Source organism: Alosa sapidissima, chromosome 3, assembly GCF_018492685.1.
Source record: "Alosa sapidissima isolate fAloSap1 chromosome 3, fAloSap1.pri, whole genome shotgun sequence".
Taxonomy (NCBI): Eukaryota; Metazoa; Chordata; class Actinopteri; order Clupeiformes; family Clupeidae; genus Alosa; species Alosa sapidissima.
The window spans coordinates 8,356,933-8,380,452 of record NC_055959.1 but is presented as its reverse complement, the minus strand read 5'-3'; the positions used below and the strand labels follow the sequence as shown (position 1 = coordinate 8,380,452).

At 45.9% G+C, this 23,520-nt stretch overlaps 1 pseudogene; it reads right to left on the bottom strand.

Annotated features, from left to right (window-relative positions):
• Positions 1-462: 462 nt before the first annotated feature.
• The window catches only part of LOC121704771, a 144,363-nt pseudogene continuing 121,305 nt past the window's right edge, over positions 463-23,520 (bottom strand).

Genomic DNA, 23,520 nt, shown 5'->3' with positions numbered 1-23,520 from the left:
GGGGGGGGGGGGGGTATTGGCTGATGGTGTCGCTACGCAGAAGCAAAGGAAGCAGATCACCACACCACAAGAGGCACACACCCACGCAAGCACTGCAAGACAGCATAAACACACACTTTCACACACGCATGTGTACACACACACGCACATACGCACATACTAGACACACTGCCACACGCATCCACACTCACACATACACACACAGCTGGATAGATGCATCCTGTAAACATCACCTTACTCATGCTTATTCAAAAAAAGGAAAAAATAAACAGCTAATTACTCATTTCTTATCATCTGCCACGTACTCAGGATATGACGAGAAACAGGAATACCCTTTCAGCTTGCAGTAACTACAGCACCTAACTTATAAAAGCTATTTGATTATTTCAAATGGGGAAACCATGCAAAACAAAAATAGTAAAATAGAGACTGAATTTCTACAGACTATGTTGTCTATCTGCACCTAACACAGGAAGGGTTAAAAAAAAAAAAAAACACACACACAACTTTATACAAATAGTTTAGATACCAGTGTGTGGTAGCGTATCAAGATAATAGTTAGAGTGATTATAGAGTGGCTCTGTTGAGATGATCATCAGAAGATGAACATGGGTCTGCTATAGCACTGGACCAAAAAGATCTGTCCACATGGCTATCTGGTCACCTAGTAAGGGAGGTCATGGGATGAACTTGCGTGCTATAGGTGTCATTTAAGCAGTGAGTGGTGCAAGCAATTTGTGCTAGCTAATCAATTGAATCATGAAGACATGGTATGTTGATACTCTGGTATCAAGCTCTAGGATAATATAGGCATACACACATAGTACATTTGACTACATCATCATGGAGGGTATAGCTCATTTTTTCCCCCCCATGAATGAAAGTGAAGCAGTTGATGGCGATTTATATACTTCAATGGTGCTAGTCGCAAGTATATAAATAGATGGAGGTGCTGTTTTGTGTTGAAGGGATGCACTGTGTGGTGATGGTGGGGGTGGTTCGGTGGTTGGTTTGGGGTGATGTTTGGTGGCAGCGGAGGTGGTGAAGATGAGGAGGGATGAGGAAGGCGTGGCTGGCCCTTAGCTCTCGACCGCGCCAGATGGAAACTCGGGGTTTATGAAGGAAAAGCCCTCGAACTCGTCCTGGTCGAGGTTCATGATGACCTCCTGGTCAGGCGGGGTGAGGACCGGAGGGTGACGGGTGAAAAAGCGGTCAAAGTTCTCCGCGTCCCGGCCGCACTGCAGGAGGGGAAACAAAACAAGGAAAGACAAAAAGAAAAAGAGAAGAATGTAATGGAGGGAGGGAATGATTTGCATGAAAGGCAGAGGTAGATAGATAGAGGGGGAATGAGAGAAATAGAGCGAAAGAGAGAGGACATTAAGTGAAACAGCAAAAATGCATGACTGTAAATGATACAGGCCAGTTTCCCATACCTGGATTAAGTAGACATAGATGTTTTTTTTTATGGAAATCTCCACTGAAGTTCTCTTTTAATCTAGGACTAATTTTAATCCATGTATGAGAAACTGGTACAACATGTACATCATGTCTCATGTTTCAGACCAATAATGTGAAATCACACCACACCACATCACATCACAGACATCACAAGCATGTTATGGTGGACACATACAATATACTGGGAGATGGACACCAGTGACGTAATGCAACAAACATAGACACTGATAACCGATGTCCAATCAAAATGACTCATGAGGTCCTCATCTTTTGTGTGCGTATGCTAGCAGCACAGAGGGGAGGCATGGTGACACATACATACACACACACACACACATAGATGTGTGAGAAGGAGACGCATGGCTGGTTGATGAGGGAGTGTGTCAGCATCAGAATCAACTTCAGAGAGGGTCGCAAAGGGAAAGGTCATCTACAGAGCTGTTCAAATAAAAGAGAAATTCCCTGGCATCCCATAGCCTAACACGTGGCTGTTTTGGCCATGTCAGAAATTTGCCAAATTTCTGACATGGTCAACAACCGTAGGAGTTCCCAAGGAATTACTTTTTTTTGTTGAAAAACCAGTCTGTGGAGAGTTCTTTCCATTTGCAACCTGGGACATGTGGGAGAGAAGATACTGATGGCTTTTTCCCACTGTAGAAACTGACTCACCACAGGACCAGAAGTACAGTATACCAAATCTACCACGTCCTGTCACAGACACGGAGTGATTGCTTGAGTGCAGCATTGGTCCTTCAGTAAACAGCTTCTCGGTTAAACATTTCAGCATTTCCCCCCACAACGACTTAGAGAACAGCTAAACACACTTATCTCTGTGAGAATCAACACCATGGTCTTGGTATTGAGAACAGCTTGGTTGACCATACATTTAGGATTGCTACAGTACAGGCCAAAAGTTTGGACACACCTTCTCATTTCAATGCGTTTTCTTTATTTTCATGACTATTTACATTGTACTATTGACCTGTACTGTATGTTGGCTGAACGCCTGGGTAACAAAGTGGACACACACATGTGATGTGTCAAAGGTAGCCACTGACCAGTAGGATGCACTATAAACCCAACACATGAACGCATGCATTATTCCTGTGTGTGTGTGTGTGTGTGTGTGTGTGTTGGATTGTTGGCTTTTTTCCACACTAATCGGATGTAAACAATGTACACCAGCTGTCAACCCATTCCAAATACGGACTCAGCAGACTTTTTATGAGGTAGGAATTGTCATCATGTTGAATGTATTTCAAGTGCACACTGACGCACTCTCTTTCACACACACACACACACACACAGGTCAGATATTCCACTGCAGATGGCATGAACTCCATTTAATAATGTAGGCCTGTCTGTACTTTAACCAGTGAGGTTTGTTCTTTTTTTTTATAATTATTTTTTATTATTTTCATCAAGAAGTAATACATATACCAGCATATACTGTGTAACTTCATATCACCATCAAAATACAAATCGTACTAGTAACAGTACTCCTTTACTCCACAGGATCTTAACCCACACTCATGCATGGTCATACAGTACTCATACATTCACATACACACCTTCCCAGCCATACACATACAGTGCTCTCCATACTACCACTCACCCACATATACCACTTAGTCTGAATCTTTCCAATGCTTTAAAATTATTTTTTTGTATACTAAAGAGGAGAAGAGGACCATCCATCCAATGGGGTATTTTAGCCTGGCTGTGTTTTGAAAAATACTGTTTAAGACCGTAAATTCAATCCTGATTCTACAAGTGTTGGTCATCCATTTTTGTATCTCTAACCAACCCTTGTGGGCAGCCGTGGCCCACTGGTTAGCACTCTGGACTTGTAACCGGACTTGGACTTGTAACCGAGCTTCACCTCACTGTGTGCTGTTTGTGTTTCACTAATTCACCGATTGGGTTAAAATGCAGAGACCAAATTTCCCTCACAGGATCAAAAAAGTATATATATATATGCCACATTTTACACAAACAGGGGAGAAAGATGCATCGAATTTATTTATTTTTGTGTAGTGTATTTTTGTTTAGTGTAGTATATTCTTGTCATAAGTTTGTACTGTATGAGACGCAGATTCTCATTGGTGGTAATGGTGTTGGTTGTATTTAAGCAATCTTTCCAGGTTATATTAGAGTTTTTTTATTTTAAGATCTTTGTTCCAACCCTCATATATTTTTTGGAGTGAATAATTGTCTGCCTGTGCTTCTATAAGGTGTTTGTATACTTTCCCTATTAATTTTTTGTTTTCTCCTGAGTCAAGTAATAACCTCTGAGTAGCTGAGGGTTCTGTAGGCCTATTATAGTTCAAATCAATGTTATCTGTTAACCAGCTCTTTAATTGAAGATATCTAAAAAGTTCCTTATTAGTTAAGTTGAATTCTATTACCAATTGTTCAAATGACTTTATATTGTGAGACACACAGCCAGTGAGGTTTGTTCTTTGCACTAGGACTCCCTCAGCATGCATGGAGAGAAACTGACTGTGGCTGATCTGAGGACTGTGGCTGATCTGAGGACTATGGCTGATCTGGTGGCTGATCTGGGGACTGTGGCTGATCTGGGGACTGTGGCTGATCTAGTAGCTGATCTGGGGACTGTGGCTGATCTGGTAGCTGATCTGAGGACTGTGGCTGATCTGGTAGCTGATCTGGAGACTTTGGCTGATCTGGTAGCTGATCTGGAGACTGTGGCTGATCTGGTGACTGATCTGTGGACTGTGGCTGATCTGGGGACTGTGGCTGATCTGGGGACTGATCTGGGGACTGTGGCTGATCTGGGGACTGTGGCTGATCTGGGGACTGATCTGGGGACTGTGGCTGATCTGGGGACTGTGGCTGATCTGGGGGCTGATCTGGGGACTGTGGCTGATCTGGGGACTGTGGCTGATCTGGGGACTGATCTGGTAGCTGATCTGGTGACTGATCTGTGGACTGTGGCTGATCTGGTGACTGATCTGTGGACTGTGGCTGATCTGGTAGCTGATCTGGTGGCTGATCTGAGGATCCTTCCTTCCTTTTTTTTCCATTCCAACCCCTCTTTCCTTCCACTCCACCTGTTTTCTTCCCAGAGCAAAGGCCTATCCGCTCACTGCCCATTTGTGACATGATGACATTCAGATGGGCCAGTTGAACACTGCAACTGTTTACAGCATGAATATATGGCATTGTTGCATTTGTTAGCTTCTGAGCAAGTAGCTAATTACGATCTGCATGCACTTGCATAACTGCTCAAACCAATTAAGTGGTGCATCATCGTTCTCAATGTTTATGATACATTGGTTGCATTATAGCCTAGAAATCTAGACGCACCCTAGCGGCAGCAAATTACATTTGCTGCCAGGGCTAGTCTAGCAACTCTCCATTGGTTTGTGAGCTCGAAAAATTAAACTTCCATCAGGCCAATCAAATCATGTATAGAGTCGTTAGGCGGGCTTAACATAATGATTGATGGCAGAGTTGCAACGGTTTGGCTTGAATTTCCTGCTACTTGAAAACAATTAGATAATGATAAAAAGATGAAAGATAAAAAGATAAAAGATAATGTTGCTGTTGGCGAAGCTGTGTGACACGAGTTAAGCTTTTATTAAGTTGGCAGAAGTTTGAACTAGCCAGCTAGCTCCGTTGGTGGGAAACGCATGGGACTCATAGCGCTGTCCTATTGCGTGCAGAGGGAATTTGAAAGACAACCGATTATCCCGCCCCTCGGACTTAGCACTGCGAACGGTGAGTGCCCAGACCCTTCTTTTTAATGTGGGTCTGGCTCGTCAGGCTAGTTGCATTAAGCTATACAGCACAGTTGTCTGAATAACACAGCTGCTTTGTCATTTCCAATTTTTTTCCCCCCCACAACCCGATACTGTGGTGAGGAGCAGGGTCTGTCTGCGGCTCAGCATGAGCGCGCGCGCGCGTGTGTGTGTGTGTGTGTGTGTGTGTGTGTGTGTGTGTGTGTGTGTGTGTGTGTGTGTGTTTCAGGCTGAGCCCACAGCGCACGTTACGCAAAGTCCCAGTGTGTGTGTGTGTGTGTGTGTGGAGCTGGGCGTGAGCAGACGGTGTGATTTGGGTGACTGTGAGATTCCGCTGTCGATGCCAGGCTAATGAGCCTCGCGTTCACACCCCTGCCTGGTGTGAAGCTAGCACAGGCGCGCCTCCATGCCGCTTACACACACACACACACTCTCACTCACACACACACACTCACTCACACACACACACACACAGCCTGTCTACAGAAAGCATATCTTATGAGACTGTGTGTGTCTCTGTTTAACAAGAGTGGGCGTGTGCAGTATGTTTTGTGTGCTTTACGTGTGAGCGTAAGTGTGTGTGTGTGTGTGTGTGTGTGTGTATGTTGGCATGTACATAATCAAATTCACATATGTCTCTGTCTTAACAAGGAACAGGCCACCAAGCTGGATGATTAATGTATCTGCTTACTTCGAAAGGATGCAGCACCAGGCAGTGGTGATGTGAAAATATCAAATGAAAATCTCAGACGGTGTGCATCCGTGCCTGCACCAACCAAACCATACACACAGACAGTGCAACCACCACCCCCCCCACCTCACGCCCTCCAATCTAGAGACAATTAACAGCAGCACCTTGACCCTGCCACCTCAATGGAGCCCAATTAGTCCTCAATCTGAGCATCATTACCGTGGATGCCATGCAACTTATGGATCTGCCCGTTGGACACGTTTCTGCAGCTGGTGGCCCTCTCTCTCTCTCTCTGTGTGTGTGTGTGTGTGTGTGTGTGTGTGTGTGTGTGTGTGTGTGTGTGTGTGTGTGTGTGGGGTGGGGGCTGCGACAGGCAGGCAGGCATGGCAGTCAGGCAAGCTGGCGAAGGCTTGCTTTCCCATCAAGGTCCTGAAAATTGAGGCAAAAGCTTTTCGGTGTCCTCATAGATCCACCTGTCTGGAGTGATTAGTGTCAGGAGACCTGGCAGCAGCAGAAGCAGTGGTGGTGGTGGGGGAGTGGGTGGGTGGGTGGGAGAGGGAGGGAGGGCACCCAGCTCTGTTCCAATCTGCAGCATGTGACAGCCTGCCATCTGTGGACGACGCTGCTATAAACGCTGACCACTTGCAAGGACTGACCACTACAGTGTCCGGCTGCTGAACCTGACTCCGCACTCGACCCCGCAGTCTGCCTCCGGGCGCGATGTTTGGTAAACACACGTTCAGCACGCACACATGCAGACCAAAACTGTCAAACTTACCGAGATCTAGAACACAAACACACACACGAAAATATTCACACACACCCATATAGTTTTGATTACGTTTAAACTCTGATGCAGGTACTCACACTTTGCCTCTCATCCTTCCTTTCCCCTCTATTCTACCTCCTCTTTGACCTCCCTCTCCCTTGCAGGTGTGTGTGTGTGTGTGTGTAATTAAAAAAAATATTTGAAAAATAGGGTGTCTACATGATGCTGATGCTGCAGCATCTGGGCAGGTGGTGTGACTGAATGTGTGTGTATGTGTGCGTGTGTGTGTGTGTGTGTGTGTGTGTGTGTGTGTGTGTGTGTGTGTGAAATGTGGCCATGTGGGACCTGCACATCGCCTTGACAGAAAGAAGGCACTGGGTGACACAGAGGCAGTTGACAAGAAGTGAAAATGGCATACAAGGGAGCTACACCTCCCCGGCTGCTGCCACCTCCCTGCCCTACCTCACTCACCGTCAGTTACTGGCATCTACGTATCCTGGACCACACACACACACACACACACACACACACACACACACACACAGCAGAGGGACCGTGTTGCCATCTGCTTTTGCCGTCGTCGTCTGCCACCCTCTTTACCTCCATTCTGCTTCTGCTTGTTTGTGCACCTGCCTCCCCTCCCCCTCCCTCCATCTCACCTGCCTCCCCTCCCCCTCCCCCTCCCTCCATCTCACCTCCCTCCCCATCTCACCCTCCATGGCCAGGCATTCCAGAAAGGCCCCTCTGCCCCCAGAGACAGGGGCCACAGCTTTCATTATTCTCGAGTGGCTCCTCCAATCTCGCTCCTCTCCGCTCCCATAACACGCTTTTCAAGACTGGTATCTTCTGCCCTCCTCCACCTCCCAATCTTCTGTGGCTCTGTGCCATTGTGTGTGTCCATCTTTCTCTTTCTCTCTCTCCCTCCCAATGTCTTTTCCCTTGCTTCTGAAATCCAACCCACCCTTTAAGGCCCTCTGCCCAGAGATTGCAGTCATGCTCAGTTTGGGAGTCATACTTCCGTGACCTCTGGAAGGGGATGGGATCCATTCAAGCAGCAGGGACTGGGGACACGGTCGGGGGAGCAGCCCGATTAGATGAACGCCAGGATCAATCTGCCCCTGTTCCAACTTCTGTCACCGAAATCAAGTCGGAACCAAATTGGGCCTTTGCAAGCCCATTTGGACACTTGTTGGATGGCTGTGTTTTCAACCACCAGAACAGCAAGCTAATAGGAGAGTGTCTTGACATTTTATCCTGTGATCCATTCAATCCTGAGATGCTTGAAATGTTTCTGGATTGACAATACACAGACAGCTATTTAAAGTCAAACCAAATGTTTGCATAGCCTGGGTGTTCCCATGCTGCCTTGCGCGCGATTTGATTCACGCTGCTAAGGCAGCCTGGAGACCATGGAGCAAATTTTCGCCTGAGATTGGTTCCCCATCACAGAACAGGGGGGAAAGCAAGACGATGATGAGCTATGCACAGACGCATTTGATAGACATCCGTGGCACCCAATAAACGGATCTGGGCATTTTTTTCAAATACGAGAAAATGAACGTTTGGTTCCCAGACCACGTCTCATTGAGAAGTGGTGGCGCTAGCCAGGCTAATGTTTGCAAGCTCAAACTCTTTGATCCCAAATCTCAGTTGCACATGACAACACTGGAGTGTATATCCCCCTGTGCAATGAGCTAATTCTGAGCATTGTCACAATACCAAAAGTCTGACTTTAATTTAATACCAAAATAATAGAAGTAATAGAATAGGTGTAGATGACAAAACTTGGAACTTAGGATCCTTTTTATATACAGGTGCTGGTCATATAATTAGAATGAAAAAGTTGATTTATTTCAGTAATTCCATTCAAAAAGTGAAACTTGTATAATGTATACATTCATTCCACACAGACTGATATATTTCAAGTGTTTATTTCTTTTAATTTTGATGATTATTACTGACAACTAGGGGTGTGAATCTCTCATGTAAAAGACGATACGATTCGCATCTAGATACATGGGCACGATTCGATACAAGAAAAGATACATGTTCATAGATGTATGGGTAATGAGGTCCTGAATGTAGGCAAAAACGAACTGCATTACCCACAAATCTGTGCCACGTGTAGCTTCAAAACAGGAAGTGGGATGAACGCGCTGCTTGCAACGTAAATGAGAGTCTGAGCGAGCAGAAAAGGTTGTGAACCGATTCGTAACAAGTAAATCGATATAGCGACCGGTTCATTTCAGTTTTATTCCGATACGGGGCTTCACGTATCGATGTAGCCGTATCTTACACGTTAAAAACGGATACCGATACGTATCGGTTAATCTTTACACCCCTACTGACAACTAATGAAAACCCCAAATTCAGTATCTCAGACAATTAGAATTGGTAATGGTTCAATATTGCCACACTCTAATCAGCTAATTAACTCAAAACACCTGCAAAGGCCTTTAAATGGTCTCTCAGTCTAGTTCTGTAGGCTACACAATCATGGGAAAGACTGCTGACTTGAGAGTTGTCCAAAAGACGACCATTGACACCTTGCACAAGGAGGGCACAAAAAGTCATTGCTAAAGAGGCTGGCTGTTCACAGAGCTCTGTGTCCAAGCACATTAATAGAGAGGCGAAGGGAAGGAAAAGATGTGGTAGAAAAAAGTGTACAAGCAATAGGGATTCACATTCCTTGTGTCAAGCCACATGCCTTGTGTAAGTCTGGAGGAAGAGAGGATAGGCACAGAATCCACAGTGCTTGAGGACCAGTGTAAAGTTTCCACAGTCAGTGATGATAAGGGGTGCCATGTCATCTGATGGTGTTGGTCCACTGTGTTTTCTGAGGTCCAAGGTCAACAGAGGCCACAGACTGATCGACTCCATGCCACACCGCATTGCTGCAGTAATTCAGGCAAAAGGAGCCCCAACTAAGTATTGAGTGCTGTACATGTTCATACTTTTCAGTTGGCCAACATTTCTAAACATCCATTTCTTGTATTGGTCTCAAGTAATATTCTAATTTTCTGAGATACTGAATTTGGGATTTTCATTAGTTGTTAGTTATAATCATCAAAATTAAAAGAAATAAAAATTTGTAATGAATGAATATAATATACAAGTTTCACTTTTTGAATGGAATTACGGAAATAAATCTTTTCTAAATCTAATCTAAAGGCTTTTATTAAAAACTGATTATACCATTCTTCTTTTTAACACCATTTTTGCAATAATACTAATACTGTAAAATGGATCATCATAATATTTTTGATTTCAGGGTATCGCTATACCTGTCTAGTATCGGTGCATCATGCCACACTATCTCTGTGTGTGACCATATTATAGAGATAAGCGGGAATATTATGACTTTGCAGTGTTTCACTGTTCTGCATGGCTGCGTCAGTAGCTATCTGCTCCGGATTGCCAGGTTGCCACTAATCAGAGTCTGATTCAGTGTAGTCCATGTGAGATGGGATGACCAATGACCACCATAACCATTTCCTTGTCTAGTTAGAGCAGCTGATGGATCTTTAGGTGAAGTCATGCTGTCTCTCCTTTGATGCGCATCATTGTAAATAAATCTGTTCCTGATTTTTCATACTATTGGTCTGACTGGGTCTCTATTCATCTGTGAGTGTCACACCGTTGAGGTAGACTGACATCAAACCCACTGATGCACATACAGTGGCAAACAATGCAGGAAGGAAGTCAGCTACGCCCTGACCCCACTATCCAACGATAAAAGGCCAGTGAGTCCCAATGCATGGGCCAGTGTTCCACCCTTGGAGTTTCCCCTGGTTGACCCTCCTCTCGTCAGTCAACCGTGTCAGATGTGACGGATGGGGACAAGTTGGACGTGCTATGGATTCACAGCCAGGAGCCACCAGTTTCACTAACCACAGTGCTAAACACACAGCTCATGGCTTTTTCTGGCATATAAGATTTAATGTGCTCAGTGAGACCTGCAGCTTAGGATGACAATGATTGTCAAATGTTGAAGGCATATGTAAATACAAGCCCAAGAGAACAAATGGCAATTGCGGCAGAGCAGATGTCACTCCAGGAAGGGGAAGCGGTGACATTTCTAGGGAAGAACAAGGCGAATGGGGCAGAAATTCTCATAATGAAAATCACAAAATGAATTCCACTGTAACTGACACTAACCTTGATTCTCTTTGTCAACTTCTAATTAGTTGGAACTGTCTCAAGGCGAAACTGGCGGGGGTGGGGTGTGTGTGTGTGTGTGTGTGTGTGTGTGTGTGTGTGTGTGTGTGTGTGTGTGTGTGTGTGTGTGTGGCGGGGATGGAATATGTGAACTCCGACTTAACATTTTGTCACAAACAAAATAACAAAACTGATCCCCAATCCCTCCATCCCTCCATCCTTCTGCGTGTCCTGGGAGTGTGGGGAGCTGAGTGGGCGGTGCGAGTGTTACCCTGGAGTTGCTGTAGGGGGCAGGCTTTTGAAGAGGGGAGAAACAGCCGCCTCCAGTCATGACCTCTCCCTCCTCCAGTGAGTCCGCCGCGCACTCCTCCCAATTAAGAGCGAGTGCCGCACGGCACCGAGCCGCGTCTCTCTGCACTGCGCTCCACAGCAGCGCAGAGCCAAGGCTAATGGATTCATCCATCTGACTCCAGTCTGATGCGTCTGAGGCAGGCTGGCACTGACTCGATTGTAAATGCAAAGAGTACTTTATATATTTAAAAAAAAGTTATGGAGATTAAAATTCAAATAACCTCCATTGCCCTGTAGTCTCCTCAGGGGAGATTTAAGAAATTAATTTTGAATAAACTTTGGAGGAGGGGTGGGGGGAGAATGATGGTGGGCTAGTGTGTGTGTGTGTGTGTGTGTGTGTGTGTGTGTGTGTGTGTGTGTGTGTGTGTGTGGAGGGGGGGGTTGTATCCAAAATGTTCGGAAGATTATCATGCTATTGTGATTCTGCTTCACCTACGATACCCTAAATCTTGCGATACAACCGCTGAAGTGCTTCAACTGTGCAATTTTCAACCAAAACAAAGCAGTATGTGATGGCTTGCTCTAAAAAGAGCAACAAAAAAAAAACATAAATAACATCTACAATGACATACCGTAAAAAGCCAAACCAAAAAAAAAGTTGAGCGACAAATTCGCTGTGAAGCCTGTCTCTGAGGGAGGGGGGAGGTGACTGAGCTACGGAGTTGTGATCCGCTGTGGATTGCCGTCAGTCTGCTTCAATGGCCTAGTCACTCTTTGCCTTAAGAGCTCCGTATGGAAGCCTGAGTGGGACATGAAGCACAGGGCCTTTGGCACTTTGGCACTGACTGCTGCAGACAGGAGTCTCCTTTAACTCGGAGCGCTTAGTGGAGCTTTACAATGGCACAAATACTGAAATAATAATAACAGAGGATGCACACTGCTGAGAGAGCACCATTCTACTCCTGCAGAGAACAAGTGGTGTGTGTCTGTGTGTGTGTGGTGTGTGTCTGTGTGTGTGTGGTGGTGTGTCTGTGTGTGTGTGGTGGTGGTGTGTGTCTGTGTGTGTGTGTGTGTGGGGAAGGGGGTTCACTGGTGACTACTCGGGCTGCACAATATTGGATCAAACTGTCCTTGCATTTTTTCTGCGATATATATTGTGGGAGAAAAACTACAGTTATATTCAGCAGGACTTGAGTAGCTCTATGTGGAAAGAATGATTCACTCTAGAATGATTTTGTAGCAGAGTGCATTCACACTCACCATCCTTTTTTCTTGCACTTTAACGGCATATAATTGGTTTCAATGCCCCAAACACAAAAGCAGGTGAATGCAGTGATGTGGGAGGGAAATTAAGTAGTTTAACACATCGCTTCACTCACCATAACGCGATGACTCTTGTAGATCAGTCATGCAAAATGAGAGCTTAGCAAGTTTTCCTTTTGTATCGAGTGGCAAAAAAAAGTTGTAGCATGACATGTTGGACAAATTTGTCTTCCTTGACATTGCACGTCCTGTGACGTGACTTATTACACACTTCTAAAACTGATAGTTCCGGTCCTTGATTGTGATGTTGTAAAATGCAGCATAAACATACTCCTTGACATTGCACGTCCTGTGACGTGACTTATTACGCACGTGCACACTGCACCGATGTACTGCGCAGCCTTAGTGACCTTAGTCCTTATCACCCAGTGCAAGCATTTGTCACTGAGCCGGCGAGGCCTTCGGAGACCTCCACACACACAGCGAGCGAGCATGGGCGGGTGGGCGGGCGGGCGGGCGGGCGAGAGAGTGAGGGAGGGAGCGGAAGCTATTTGAGCAGGGCCAGGCCCACATCTCGGGGAGACCGGCTCCAGGCTCCAGGCTCACTTTAACATCTCAGCCCCACCAAAAGGTTGAGCTCCGTGGGGGCGCGGCTGATTTTTCATACAATGGTTAGCCAGCGGCGAGAGGGAGGGGGAGAGAGAGAAAGAGAGAGAGAGAGAGAGGAGAGAAGCGGGTAGCCAGAGATAGAAAGACAGAAAGAAATGTGAGATATGTGGTGTGTGTGTGTGTATGTACTGTAAACGTGTGTATGTGTGTGTGTGTGTGTGTGTGTGTGTGTGTACTGTAAATGTGAGTGTGTGTGTGTGTATGTATGTGTGTGTGTGTATGTACTGTAAATGTGTGAGTGTGTGTGTGTGTATGTATGTGTGTGTGTGTGTGTACTGTAAATGTGTGAGTGTGTGTGTGCGTGTGTGTATGATTGTGTGAGCGAGAGAGAGACAGACAGACAGGCAGAGTGATTTAAAGGCAAGAGATGGAGCAGCAGAGTGAGAGAGATAGATAAAGTGCGGCTGTGAGTTGAATCTGACAGCTGGCAGAGGCGCGGGGAGCAGAGTTGTACTCATTAAGGCGCGGCGCTCCACTGACAAATTCGGCTGTGGGCCCGGGCTCCTCTCCTCTCGTCTCTGCGTGCTCTCGGACGTCCGCCCTGAACAAAGCCGACACGGCCCAACCCTTCAACCCGCCTGCCAGAGGGCTGAGCGGACAGCAGCAGCCTGCTGCCTCCCACTCACTTACCCGCGCACACACGCACACGTGCGCACACGCACGCACGCACACACACGCGCGCACACACACACATGCACACGCACACACACGCGCACACATACACACCACACACACACTCTCTCTCCCTCCCACACGCACCCACACACACACACACACATGCACGCACGCACACACACACACACACACACACACACACACACACACACACACACAGACGCACACGCACACACACGCACACGCACACACGCACACCACACACACTCTCTCTCTCTCTCTCTCTCCCACACGCACCCACGCACACACATACACACACACGCATGCACGCACGCACACACACACACACACACACACACACACACACACACACACACACACAGACACACACACAGACACACACACAGACACACACACGCACACCACACACACACTCTCTCTCTCTCTCTCTCCCACACACACACACACACACACACACCTCTAGCAATACTCTTCCCTTGGCTACAGCATGTAGTGTAAGAGTTGTGGTGCTCCCACTGCTTAGATAAGTCCATATAGGGGGTCCTTTCATTGGTTTCAACTCTGGTCACTTACACACAAGCAAAAGACAACACTATACCCGAGGGACTGCTGTAGTCATCAGTCATCCATCTTTGTCTCCCCAGGTGTGATATACAGCAGCTCATATTTGAAAGCCATTGAACACCCATCAGTATGGGCCCAGTAAGGGCTAAAAGCCTCAGCATGTCTGCATGACTCTTCCTGTTCTCTGTGCAGACACAAGCTTTACCAGCAGCATCCCTCCCAGACCTGTGGCAATAGGTTAGACGTAGGGGCACCAAACCAGTGGACCTCCGCCTGGGTACTTACCTCTTTCTCCACACATAGAGCAAAGACAGCAGAGAAGAGTGTAACTGTGTGTGTGTGTGTGTGTGTGTGTGTGTGTGTGTGTGTAAAAGTGCACATGCCATGCTCATTCTGAGAAAAGAAACAAGAATAATCAAGATTTTCAGAGCAAACAAAAAACAGGAGACTGTGTGTGTGTGTGTGTGTGTGTGTGTGTGTGTGTGTGTGTGTGTGTGTGTGTGTCTTTGGGGATGGCCTGTGCTACTCACAGATTTGGGTTTGAATGGCGGCTGGACCTCCTTGTTCTCCAGCTTCTCCCAGTCCATGTAGCGGAAGAAGGCGTGTTCACGGATGTCCCTCTCTCCCTCAGGACCGCAGCCCAGACGCTTGCCGGGGTGTTTGGTCATCAGCTGGAACAGACGAGGGTCAGATGAGGTGAAAACCTTAACCCTCTGGGACATGAGGGAGCGTTTTTGGAGGACCTTCCTGTGAAGATGCTGGATACATCTTCCCTGTTTTAGGACACTGTTTTTAATTGAATGCTTTTTGCACATGTTTCTGTCAGTGTGTTAGCTGACTAACTGTCTGCAGCAGTGGGTAGTTGTTACTTGAGTTAATTGGGCCATACCTACTGGTGCTCTTTAAAAGGGGCAGGGTGTTGGTGTGCTGAGACCAACTGATTTATGTGCAGGTTGTTGTGTTTTCTCTATTTTAAAACATTGTGTTCAATTAAAGGAAGAGTGTTTTCTACAGCAAATATCCTGTTTTTATCTTTAAAAAACAAGATGGTGGACACTATTCTCACACTTCCATTTAGTAAAATCACTAAAAAAATGTAATTCAATTCAAGAGGCCTCTATAGTATATTTGAACGAAAAGGGGTGCGCTGAGGGAAATAAAAATGTTTTTTATTTGTTTATTTAGTAATTCTCAAACAGCAATGCTGGATAATGTTGTATAATTACAATGTGTACAAAGACTTTTCAGGTCAATAATAGTCTTGACAGAAAGAACACCTTCTCTTTGGCAAAATGTCAAAGCTTCAATAGTGATGTCCTGCCTATACCCCTATACAGAATAGGGCCATGATTAATGATAACAGAAGATTCTGAGGTACAGAGGAAAATTTTGGGCCCTACACGTCTTTCTATGTATTTATTGTTTTGCGGAAATAGTGGTAGGATTTGAAGCCCCATGTATATAATTCATGACAGGCGTGCAGAAGGGAGAGAGAACTGATTTGTGTGGGGCGTAACGTAACATGTGGCAACACCACAGCATGGAGAGTCAATTTAAGGTGTACCGTAACAACGTGCCCTAAATGCTTGGCCTCATTAGAGAGACACTGACAAAACCTCCAACCATTCATAAGATATTTATTCCTCAATTTGGGGCTGAGATATGTTCAGCATACTTGTGCTGTGACAGCTAGGAAAGAGGAGAAGGATTAAAAAATGACAACAGGAGGAAAAAAAATATATAGACACCGTAAAACCCACCACTCACAAGCTAAAGAAGATACATATTTTTGAATTGATCAAATTCCTGAGCATTCCAGCGCAACAACAAAAAAAAAGTCTTGCCTCGACTTGGCTTTCAGTGTTTTTAGCAACTCACTTTTCTGCAGGAACATGCTAGCGTTCAATATTAAAAAAGCTGTTAGATGTTTCATTCTGGCGCGTGAATGCAATGTGTGCTCGGAGAGATTAAGCGTGGTGGGAGTTTTTGCGAGGAAGAGAGAGAGAGAGAGAGAGAGAGAGAGAGAGAGAGAGAGAGAGAGAGAGAGAGAGAAAGAGAAAGAGAGAGAGAAAGTGCAAGAAAGAGAGAGAAAAAAACACTCCTGAACAACTTGCTGCTTTTTTGTAGGCGCCTCGGAGGGCATGAAAAATTGATGGCAGAGAAAAAGTCTTTGCAGACTCTGAGGGGAGCAGAGGTGGCAGTAAGGCAAGAGGAAGGTCTCACCCACCCACCCCTCAACTCCCTTACTCTGCCTTTAACCCTCACAGGGAGAGGCGAGACGCAGGTGGGCGGCCGCTACGACTCACGCTCCGATGGACCGCTCGACTACACGATCATCATTAATGCATACCACAGCAGTGGACCACATGTACAAACACAGAGAGAGAGAGAGAGAGAGAGAGAGAGAGAGAGAGAGAGAGAGAGAGAGAGAGAGAGAGAGAGAGAGAGAGAGAGAGAGAGAGAGAGAGAGAAAGAGCACTCATGTGATGTAATGTTCATAAGTTACTCATATATTTTGGTTGGGTTGTAAAGCAGTTGAAATGCAATGCATACACCCACACAGACAAGCTTTCTTTCATTTCATTTCTTGTCAGTGTTTCAATACCAGTCACAAAACAGTAAACCATCTTTCACAGATGCCTTTATTGTGGTAAGGCACAACACCATTCTGTATTCTCCAACATTCATTCAACTCAACAGAAAACTAGCGGAATATTCAAAACTAGTTCAATATTTGATGGCCTGTGGCTTTTATATAAAAAGAGGCATGAAATATGGTTTTGGTAAAAATATGACGAGCTGTTTTCAGATATTTGTTTTGACAATGCCGTTGTCATTAGTGTGCACTCTAGATAGCTGTGGAGATGACGGATGAGGAGAACTACAGGCTCTGGTCCGAGTTTCTGCAGTTGGCTTGGCAGAGCATTTCTGTACTGTTGGGCACTTTGCTTTAAACCATCTGTTAAATGAATAAATGCAAATATGTGTGCATAAATGCAGTATGGGAGTAGGAAAAAGAAAAACTGCCAAATGACAGTGAATACAGCATATGAGAGAGGACTTTGACTGTCCTGTGACAGTGCAGGGAAAACGCTGCTCAGTTTTGCATCGACAGGGACTGCATGCAGTACACTAGGTTGAAACAGAGTGTAAGTCAATTGTGTCAGAGAAGGGAGAGTCAACCAGGCCCTCAAGAGGCACCGTGTTATTCTTAAAGGCTGAGTTCACGCGCGGCATGAGTTGTATGATGTGCCCCAACAAACGGGCATTGCACCACCACCTACCCCTCACCTGGGCCAACGCCCATCTCCTCTCACAATCTCTCTGGCGCTTCTTAAGGAGCGCGCGCAGGGAAGCCAGTCACCGTTTTTTGCCAGCAGCGGCGATGGCGGAGCCTTATCTTGCCGTCGGAAGTCAGTTAATACGCGCTTCACGCCGCAGTGTTTCTTCCTCGGCGGATTGGGGCCACTCCATCAGAACGATCTGAAGGGCTGCCTCTGGAATGATACGCATGGCTGAACCCTCCATTGCACAGGCAGGGAGAAGTGTGTGTGTGTGTGTGTGTGTGTGTGTGTGTGTGTGTGTGTGTGTGTGTGTGTGTGTGTGTGTGTGTGTGTATGAATGTGTGCGGAGGGAGGGGAGTGGAGTGGAGAGATACATGACAAACTCCCTCGCTCTTTTTATCCCTTTCTTCCCCTTGCCTCCTCCATCCCTCTTTCTCTCCGTCTCTCCTCCGGCTGCCGTTGGGGCTCCCATTTGGCATGAGTCATTTCACGCCGCAGCTGAGAACAGGAAGAGGAGGAGGCTGTACAGCCCTCTTCTTCCTCTGCACGTCCTAATGCTGCGGCTGATCAAATCTCGCCGCCATTCAGGCTCATGAATTGTGAGCGGGACAAGCAGGCTTTTCCCGGACGCCACTGTGCATATTACACAGGGAGCGCTTTTTGTGTGTGTGTGTGTGTGTGTGTGTGTGTGTGAGAGAGAGAGACTAATAAAAGACATGGTCTGCACGGCCTAACCGTAAGCTTTGCGCCATCATTGGATAGTCAGTTCAGCACGGACTTTAAATAACTGCTCAAGACATCTGATCCATTTTGGGAGTGCATCTGTAGTCCATATTTACACACACACACACACACACACACACACACACACACACACACACACACACTCCATGTTTTATGGATCACTTTGGACAAAAGTGCCTGCTAAACACCTTAACTATACCTAACACAATAGTTAGAGACCGATAACATTATGGTGCTCATCCTCTGAAATTAACCAGGGACCGGCCGACTCCCTGACTCTCCTGTGGTTCTGCGCCAGGCACGGTCCAGAACGGTTCTAGACTCAGCCGTCATCTGGGAAGCCTCCGCTGCACACTTCACTGCGATTCATAACGCAGCTCAATTAGCGGCGCCAACGTAATTAGGGCAGATAGTGGCACTGGCATATTCCTGTTATGTACATGACAAAGGCACCTGCCACAATCTCACCAACACTGCTGATTACATTCTGACAACTGGCCTTCTATGAAGCATCTATGAAGAAATCATAACCAGTTCAAGTCTTTCTTTATATTCCATGTGAACCCCCTCATTATACCGCACACCCCACACCCCCACACACGCGAATACTGAATCCTTTGAGACCTGGTGATGCGTGAAGGTTGCTCTCTAGCACAACAGAGCAAGCAACGCTACACCTAATTGATTATTTACTCTTGCAATTAGGATTTGTTTTAAAGGCTGATTGAAGGGAACTAAATATTCCTCTCTCGCTGATTGTCACAGTCTCGTGCCATTGCGTCCATATTGACTTTGACCTTCCAAACCCTATGTAAAAATAAAAAGAAGAGACCAAAAATGAGAAAAAAAGAAAGTGACTTATACAATGGCGGAGCTGAATTTCTACATTAGTCAGTTCAAAGTCATGGAGCTTTTGCAGAAATGAGCGGTTTAATTTTCCGCAAAAACTCAACATGCTGCTGGGCTCCAACAAGGGAGATCTCTCCTCTTTCACATCCTGTCTGAGCCTCCTCGCCACTAAAAGAGCCCAGCTCTTCAAACAGTCCTTAAGAAGAGCTCAACGCTGCAACTAAAAACGTACACGTGATGCACCCCTAAACTCAACCCATCGGTCCCAAATGTCAAGGATTCATTTGGTATTCTGACGCTATTTGTTCGGTGGGTGGGTGGGCTTGTTGTGGAGAACGGTGCGACTGGTTCTGACGGCTTCACAGCTGCCTGAGCTTGAAGCGCTTCGGCGGCAGCTACTTCTGCGGCAAGCTTAAGCTATTAGGGCAGCGGTGGTGTGAGCGCTTACAACCAATCCTTTAAACAACGAAGATAGGGAGAGAGAGGCACACATCAAGCCAGTAAAGCATAGCAAGAGGACAAAGAAAGACAGAGGAGAGAGAGAGAAAAAAGAGAGAGAGCAAGAGTAAGAGAGAGAGAGAGAGAGAGAGAGAGAGAGAGAGAGAAAAGAGAGAGGGGAAAGCAATGTGTAGGAGAGGTAAAGGTAGAATAAGAGACAGAAAGAACGGGGAGGAGAGGAGAACAATAAGAGAGTGTGGGGCCTTTTGTTTGCCTTTGCGCCCGCACACTGCATTTTTATAAGGGGTGGAGAGAGAGAGAGCATTCTGATTCTGAACGCGATCACATCAATCTATTATTTAAGGCTTACATTAGCATGATGCTATTAGAATAATTCACCTCCTCTTCTCCCTCTCCTCTAAAGGATTTACCGCCTCTCCTTCAGTCAGGTACAGACAATGAGGTATTTCCTAGTCACTCATCACTTGCTGCCTCAAAAGTTGAGATTAGTTTACCTTTGTCACACATTGTGTGTTGGCAACAAGTGCCGGTATTTTGGCTGTTATACAAGTGGATGAATTTTCATCAACATCCATTGTCCCATTGCTACATTACTACTGGTGTCTTCTTGTCTAGTTGCACTTATGGTGTGTGATACGGTTCAGTTCGGGATGGTACGCAATTGTTTGTTGTCGAGCTGGTGTTCCCAGACTTAGTTTTACCAAAATAACAGCACCGTCTTTGTCCCCGCACAGAGCCAGAAAAAAGACAGAGATGCGATGTCAACTTTCATATGCGGGCCACAACTAGTGCTGAATCCGTTCAGGAGGAAAATAACTCCAACTTCCCAATGAATGGACGGTAATAATTAGCTTGTAGGTTAGTTGCATGCTAACATGCTAACACAAAAAAGATGGTTGGCAGATATATTGTACATCACCTCAGACCTTTTTTGCTTCCAAAAACTGACCTTTTAGATTTTATAGTGCTTATGTCTTGTTAACTTGACAAAAAACAGGGGCACTAATCCCAAACGTATTAGTTTTATATAGAAATACTGCCATTTATCAGTTAACTGCGCCATCCTGAATATTTTTTTTGAGTTAAGTTTTATGCAACGTATGTCAGTCACTTGGATTGGCAATCGGCGTATTGCAATGCTCAGTATTGTCATAAAGTAGACTTCTCATCTATTTTGGCCCCACCTAGCTGGCGGCATCACAACCGCTTGCCTCATGTCGCCGCAATACGGCATCTCTGATTGAAAACCAATGGCAGCTGGTAGCTTTGCCTCTGTCTCGTCACAAATGTGACCAAGGGGGCTGGATGTACTCTGTAGCTTCACCTTGCTTGTAATACTGCAACGCATGGCACTCATCCTCCACTGTTTACCGATTCCACAGAGAGTGACATGAAAAGAAAAAGTGTCAGAGGAAAACCCAGGACCAGAGAGAGGGTGTCCCATATTCTCCTCACATCAACTGTAGACCCAATTGAAATGCCCCACACACACACACACACACACACACACACACACACACACACACACACACACACACACACACACACAAAACCTGGGTCTGTACGCTGGAACAGAATAACAGGCCTAGTCTCAGATACTAGAGCTTCCCTTCAGCATCACACAGGCAGCCAAAGGACTGCCAAGGTGAAAGGCAAGGCAGGGGGGTGACTGACTGTTGGGCGATCCAATCTCTCCATTTCTCTCTCTCTCTAGAAGCTACTGGTGAACCTAGAGACTGTGGGGTGCCAGCTACCAGTGATCTAATATTCTGTGTTAGTATGCGAGGTCAGAATTCACAGAGGTCACCTGATCCACATGGATGCACTGACCCCATAATACAGGAGTGTGTGTTGGGCTAGTAAATAAGGTGCGGGGGTCTCTGCAATGAACTGAAGGTTAGGATAGGATCTAAAAGGAAGGATCAGGAACAGGATCTAAACGGATTTAAAACTAAAACAGAACGAAAATGTACCACAAAAAAAGCAAAATGAGTGTGCGGTGTTGCATGGGAGGTAAAGCAAACAGTAAGGTGTAATCAAAGGCATTGATTGGGCAGCACAAGGTTTAAGTTCATTTGTGAAATGTTTGGTTAAAGCCAACCAATAGCAATGTCTAGCAATACCTTTAAACTAAAAGTGTCATTCGAGATTACTTAAGCCATAGAAATGCCAATATCGCTGGGTATGGATAGTTTTACAAGGGATGAATGTCTATTCACATAATTTAGACACTATCCTACATCATGACGTTCAGTGCAGAACTACTACAGGTGAACTGGTGGCTTCACCCATCTGTATTTCTTCATAGATGCTTCATAGAAGGCCAGTTGTCAGAATGTAATCCGCAGTGTTGGTGAGATTGTGGCAGGTGCCTTTGTCATGTACATAACAGGAATATGCCAGTGCCACTATCTGCCCTAATTACGTTGGCGCCGCTAATTGAGCTGCGTTATGAATCGCAGTGAAGTGTGCAGCGGAGGCTTCCCAGATGACGGCTATGAACAGTTCTGGACCGATGGGTCAGTGCATTCGAGATTAGTCTAGCCATTGAAATGCCAATATCGCTGGGTCTGGATAATTTTGCAAGTAATTTTTGCATGTCTCTTCACATAATTAAAACACTTGCCTGCCTCATGAAGTTATAAGAAGAAATAGTGTCAGTTTGTTTCCATGTGGGACAGATAGACTGATAGATAGATAGACAAATATCCAGACATATGAGAGAGAGAGACTGAGACTGTGAAGACTCTCATTGCCAGTTCACAACAGCACAACTACATTAGCACATTCATCACCAGAGGTGTTTGTTTCTGAACCCAAACTGCTCCCCTATCCTCCGATTCTCCCCTCCGTCTCTGGGAGGGAGGGCACAGGGGGGGGGGCCTCTGCTGCTATTGTTGAGGGGTCTCTGCTCAGCATGGAGCTCGTCTCGACACGACGCACACAAGAGCAGCATTTCATCCTGGCATGTCTAATTACACAGGCTTGATTTCAACACCCCCGTTCACACTTGTGTAATCAAACCACAGGCTCCGAGAGGGGAAGAAGTTGTTATAAAACAAGCCCTTAGTGTCATTACATGGTGCAATTAGGGTACAATGAGTTTTCGTCATGTGTCAGCGCTCAGGCCTATCAATAGGGAGGACTGACTGGCACTGAATGAGCCCGTGATTAGATCTGTACTATTGACAGAGGCTTCAATGGTGTGCTTTGACTTCCGCTAGTGCTCTCTAACTGTCTGGATGTGTCTCTTGAGATTGAGAATCCGATTGGGCCGGTACACAAAAGATTCGGAGATTTGTTTTGCTGTGTAGCAGAGGTTTAAACGCAATTAGGCCAACCTATCTCTCTCTCCCACAGAGGCTGTGTAAAGCCCAACCGGATAGGAGAGATTTGGAGCTGTGTGCTCATGTATACTATAAGATGTTCTAAAGTGACGAGACCAGAAGTACTGGTAATGGCTTGAGCAAAAGAAAAAGGGAAAAAAAATGAACTGGATTAATAGCATGACATTTTGAATTTTGAGATCTTAAAGTCACACTCAAAAGGTCACAGAAATCAACTTTAAATTATGTGAGTTCCAGTCTGAAGGTATCATGACTGCCTTGATTTAATAGCAATTTGAAAGTTAAGGGTCTAGAATTGATCTCGATTCGAGAAAAGACTGTCAAACTACAGGCATACTAGAGGCAACTAGCTTCTGTCCACTATGTTTGTGTGTGCGATGGCACAGACTCACCCCTTTGCAGATGGCCACCGCTTCCTTGGACATGGACTTGGGGTAGGACACGTGTTGCTCCATAATGGACTGGAAGAGCTCATCCTCGTCCTCGCCGTCGAACGGAGGCTAACGTACACGACACGACACAAAGTGGGGGAAAAAAAAGATTCGCTTTGTCAACACTTCCAACAACTGCCACC